At 32.7% G+C, this 6,000-nt stretch overlaps 1 long non-coding RNA gene across 1 annotated transcript in view; it reads left to right on the top strand.

The window, feature by feature from the left end:
- Window positions 1–4,868, top strand: part of LOC109248219 (uncharacterized) — a 205,404-nt gene extending 200,536 nt beyond the window's left edge. The window contains exon 4 of the long non-coding RNA XR_008421717.1: window positions 4,042–4,868. This is a non-coding gene — a long non-coding RNA (uncharacterized LOC109248219). The remainder of the gene's footprint in view (window positions 1–4,041) is intronic.
- The last annotated feature ends 1,132 nt before the right edge of the window (window positions 4,869–6,000 follow it).

Consider the following 6,000-nt stretch of genomic DNA (forward strand, 5'->3'; position numbering starts at 1 on the left):
GATAGTCTGCAAATGTTTTCCTTCTCTGTTTGGCTTTTGGAAAAACATTATATGTTACTGCCTGCATCTGTTATTTGTAAACATAGCATACCACATACATATTCACAGACTAATGCCTTCATTATCTTCAATCCCTTTCTTAGTATTTTTCTTGTTTAGTTTTTCTTTGCCTTGTAATTCAGTCATGTCTCATACATTTCTGTCTTGGCTCTTGAACCTTAAGAGGACAAGATAAATGTCTTTTTCAAATTTTTTGTGTGTCTTTTTGCAGAAGCTAGTAATTTCCTTGGCCATAATCTGTTCTCAATAAATTTTGTTTGAATTGGTTTACATGGAATTATATCCTTCAAAAATTTTATGAAATAAATTGTCATTATGAGGCTGATGTTATATTAGCCCAACTTCCACATTATAGTAATAATATATCTCTATTTTTCCTTCTTTTTCTTATCTGTATATAACTGTCTACTTAATTTTTAAAATACTTTAAGAAAACTTGAGATCACACAATATTGGACTAAAGAGAAGGATGACTGACAAAAATAATGATAGATTAGAAAACACAAAGAAATGGAAAGACAGTCCATGCTCATGGATTGGAAGAACAAATATTGTTAAAATGTCTATACTACCCAAAGCAATCTACAGATTTAATGCACTTTCTATCAAAATACTAACAGCATTTTGCACAGAACTAAAACAAGCAATCCTAAATTTTGTATGGAATCACAAAAGACCCTGAATAGTCAAAGCAATCTTGAAAAAGAACAAACGAACCTGGAAATATTACAATTCCAGACTACAAGTTATATTACAAAGCTGTAAATAAATAATCAAAACAGTATGGTACCATCACAAAAATAGACACATAGATCAATGGAACAGAATAAAAAGCTCAGAAATAAACTCACAATTACATGGTCAATTAATCTTTGGCAAAGGAAGCAAGATATGCAATGGGAAAAAGACAGTCTCTTCAATAAATGGTGTTGGGCAACTGGACCACTGGACCACTTTCTTACACCATACACAAAAATAAAATCAAAACGGATTAAGGACCTAAATGTGAGAACTGAGACCAAAAATTCCTAGAAGAGAGCACAGGCAGTAATTTCTCTGATATTTGCCCCAACAGCATCTTTTTAGATATGTCTCTTGTGGGACAGACATAGGGAAACAAAAGCAAACATAAACTATTGAGACTATATGAAAAAGCTTCTGCATAGCAAACAAACAAAGCTAAAAGACAACCTACTGAATGGGAGAGATATTCGCAGATGACATATCCAATATATATATATACATATATATATACATATATATATATATATATATATATTCAAAATATATCTGTATATAAAATATCCAAAATATATAAAGAACTGATAAAACTCAACACCAAAAAAATAAGAATCTAATTAAAAAATGGGCAGAAGACATGAATGGACATTTCTCAAAGACATCCAGATAGCCAATAGAAACATGAAAGGATGCTCAACTCATCATCAGGGAAATACAAATAAAAGCTACAATACAATATCACCTCACACCTGTCAGAGTGGCTAAATTAAAAATCACAAGAAACAACAAGTGTTGGCAAGGATGTGAAGAAATAGGAACCCTCATGCACTGTTGGTGGGAATGCAAACTGGTGCACCTACTGTGGAAGATAGTATGGAGATTCTTCAAAAAATTAAAAATAGAATTACCTTACAATCTGGTAATTTTCTACTGGATATTTACTCAAAGAAGACAAAAATACTAATTCAAAGGGATACATTTACCTCTATGTTTATTACAGCATTATGTATAATAGCCAAATTATGGAAGCAACTTAAGTGTCCATGATAGATGAATAAAGAAGATATGAATAAAGAAGATATGATATATACATATAAAATATATATATATATATAAACATGTATGTGTATATATTTGTGTGTATATATTATATATAATATTATATAGACATATAATGGAATATTAGGGGCCTCTGGGTGGCTCAGATGGTTAAGTGTCTGACTTCAGCTCAAATCATGATCTCATGATTCGTTGGTTTGAGCCTCACATCAGGTTCCGTGCTGACAGTTCAGAGCCTGGAGCCCACTTCAGATTCTGTGTCTCCCTCTCTCTCTGCCCTTCCCCCACTAACACTCTGTGTCTCTCTTTCTCAAAAATAAAATTTAGAAAACATTAAAAAATAATGGAATATTATTCAGACATAAAAATGAATGAAATCTTGCCATTTGCAACAATATGAATGGATCTGAAGAGTACAATGCTAAGTAAAATAAGCCTATCAGAGAAAGACAAATACCATGATTTTATTCATATGTGCAATTTAAGAAAAAAACAAACAAAAGAAACAGAGAGAGGGGGACAAACCAAAAAACAGACTCTTAACTATAGAGGACAAACTGATGGTTGCCAGAGGGGAGGTGGGTAGGGCCATGAAGTAAAATAGGTGATGGGGATTAAGGAGTGCACTTCTCTTGATGAGCACTGAGTAATGTATAGAACTGTTGAATCACTATATGGTACACCTGAAATGAATATAACAGTGTATGTTAATTACTCTGGAATTAAATTTAAAAAACAGGTCAATAGAGTAAGAAAGAGAGAAAAAGAAATGGCAGAAAACACTTCCACAAATTTGTAGCCACAGGAGAAATTAGAAAATAAGACTTTAGGGGAGTGCCTGGGTGGCTCAGTCAATTAAGCATCTGACTCTTGATTTGAACTCAGGTCTTAATCTCACTGTTCATGAGTTTAAGCCCCTCATTGGGCTCTATGCAGAGTGTAGAGCCTGCTTAAGATTCTCTCTCTGCCTCTCTCTTTCTCTCTCTGCCCCTCCCCCTTCTCAAAAAAATATATAAATAAACATTAAAAAAATAAAACTTTAGGAAAAAGAAACCGCAATATTGAATAAATATTGATGAATGAAAAATAGAATTCTGATAGCATCATCCTACCTACTTATGACTCATATTCTAAAGGTTACAAAACTTATACATTTTTATCATAATGACAAACATGTAGGTAAAACTATGTAATTTGAAATTCAGGAATTAACTCATTTAAATTCAGAACAGCTGAGGTTTTTCTCATTGTAATACCAAAATGTTGATTTTATTTTATTTATATAATTTTATTTAGGGGCACCTGGGTGGCTCAGTCAGTTAAGCCTCTGACCTCGGCTCGGGTCATGATCTCACGATTTGTGGGTTCGAGCCTGGCGGCAGGCTCTGTGCTGACAGCTCAGAGCCTGGAGCCTGTTCGGATTCCGTGTCTCCCTCTCTCTGCCCTTCCTCCGCTCACACTCTGTCTCACTATCCTTCAAAAATAAATAAATATCTTAAAAAATTTTAAATGTGAACATGTTTCCTTGCTTTTATAAATGTGTATCACGGGGTCTTATTTTACATTGGACCCGTTTTTAAGGTAAATTTTTATAAGGCAAAAATTAATACAATCGAAATTATTCTTGAAAGCCCATTAAATTGAAGATAAAGTACAGTATACACGGCCAAATACGAATTCCTACAGGAGAGTAATTTATTATCCCTTTATAATGTCAGTCAATTTGAAGTGGCTTTTGGGTACTTGGGCAATATTTAAGGTTCATGTTATACAAAACAAAACAAAAACAAAAACAAAACAAAACCTCAAAAGCATATCATGATACACTCATACTGGAAGAGACACAGGACAGATATAACTGACTGAGGGAAGGGCAAGTGTGTCCGTTTTGCACAGCCTTTATTCTTGGATATAAGCTTATTTAACACTATATATCTTTATCCCTCTCCCAAAACTAGTTACATTCATGTAAGGGCATACATCATGAAAAACCAAATATAACAAAATATTACTTAATACTTGATGATCCAGACAAAATCATGGTTTTAAGAACAAACGAATATTTTGTAATTTGGGACTCCTGTAATTTGACCCTCTCTCTCTTCTATCAAAATCTCTCTTTGGTGACCTCATACAATTTTTCCCTCCTGATGTTAGTTGGTTCTAACTTTATCCTTCCAGGGTCATGAAAAAGAAGTGGGGAAGTCATGCCTGATTCTATTTTTCCCTCATGCCACAGATCCAATTTGTAAAGAAATCCCAAAGGCTCAACTTTCTAAATATCCAGAATCCAACTACTCTTCACTATCTTTATAGTTACCAGTCTGGTTTAATCAATTAGTATACTGACTTTGATTAATTAATTAATTTAGTTATTTATCTATCAATTATTATTTAATTTTTTGTATCTTCTGGTATTAAGCTATTGGTTGATGTTTAGTATGGATAATAACGAGGGGCAGCTTCTTTACTCTTTTTGTTTCTTGCAACTGATATCACAAAGCTTATTATGATTGAATATAAAATGTCAATCAATGAACTCTGAAGGGAAACATAGGAGGGTCTCACATGCATAAAAATGATTTTATATTCAGATGCATTTGTGAATTTCTTTTGGATTCTTGGCAGAAGTTTTTGCTTTCTGTTGTTTGTTTATGTTCAGCTGATCAGTATTCTCAGATTAGTTGTATTGATCAAAGGAAACTGATCCTTAAATTTTGGTCTTTTCTCAAATTATTCATGGTTCAGCAACTTGGAAAACATTTTCACTGCAGTTCTCATCTTTTTCACCTTATGAATTGTCCCTCAGTAAAACACCATTCCATGTCCTAAGCATGTTTTATACTCTCAACTTTTCCTTTAGTTTCTTGAGTTTGCTTTTTTAGGCGATTTCAGGTATTTGAAAGGTATCTAAGTTTATATTAAGTGGCACAATACCTTTAAAAGAAAAAGTAATCTGAAACTTTGGAACCACTCTTGCAAATAAATAAGAATTTGGGTCCTGCTAATGTCTCTTGACTTTTTATTTTAAAAGAAGGTATCGATGAAAAAAAAAAAGGAAAAGAAAAAATGTACCTTCAGACAGATTAATTATTTTGGGGGTCAAAGCAATGCTTTTCCTGGGAAGTTGTCAACTGTCAACTAGAGGGAAATTCTGAGAAAATCAGAACTGAATTAAATGAATTTATTAGATTAAAAGAAGTTGAGTCACTCAATTCTTCCTTTTTAAAAGAAAAAAAAAAAGAATATGAACATTTTAAACAATGTGTTGATGTAAGACATCAAATTATAATTCAGCAATTAGTGGAATTTATATTACTCTTTTATAAAATAAGTTTAAATAAAAAATGTGCTTAGCCTGAAATTTTCTTTTAAGATGCACATCAAAAAGAATTTTTATATGTTCAATATCTTTAACATATATGATTCCAGTTTGACTCTTCTTTTTACAAGCATTCATTTACAATCCCTCATTTTTTTATCTGATATTAAATGAATTAGATTTCAAGAATATCTTTTGCCCTAAAATTGTGATTCAATTTTTTTCATATAATCTCTGAACACCGAGTTTTTAATCCAATTAAAATCATTTCTTGGTGGAGAGGAGGCATGTTACCCTGGTAGAAACTAGCACATGGATTCTCAAGTAGGCCAATGTGAAAAATGTACGATGAAAGCAATATTTTCATGTAGATTTTAACATAATCATATCTGTATTTAGAGATCACATAAAGACCAATCAATTTAGATTCTCTAGAACATAATTTTAAAAACTGAAAATCAATTAGATAACTAAACTATGGAAAACCCTTATGAAACGGTGTACTTTTTAAAGTTTGAGTATAAAAGTTCAATGATGTGTAGACAGAGACTGCTACAAGATTATTGCTATCACAATCTGAAATACGTATAACACAATCTGATACTGTGTCGAGGATCGGTGCATCTGTCCATCTTGCATATCTGCCCTGCTGGAGGGAAAGCAACGGTCAGACCAGTGGAGAGCTCAGTTGCTGAGCAACGGTTCCATCTCGGACATGCTCTTTGCTTTGATTTGTCACAAAGACAAGAAATAAATATACACACACACACACACACACACACACACACACACACACTAAAACAAGTCTATCAATAGAA

This window comes from Panthera pardus, unplaced genomic scaffold, assembly GCF_024362965.1.
Source record: "Panthera pardus isolate Hobbes unplaced genomic scaffold, ASM2436296v1 HiC_scaffold_13, whole genome shotgun sequence".
NCBI classification, from domain to species: domain Eukaryota; kingdom Metazoa; phylum Chordata; class Mammalia; order Carnivora; family Felidae; genus Panthera; species Panthera pardus.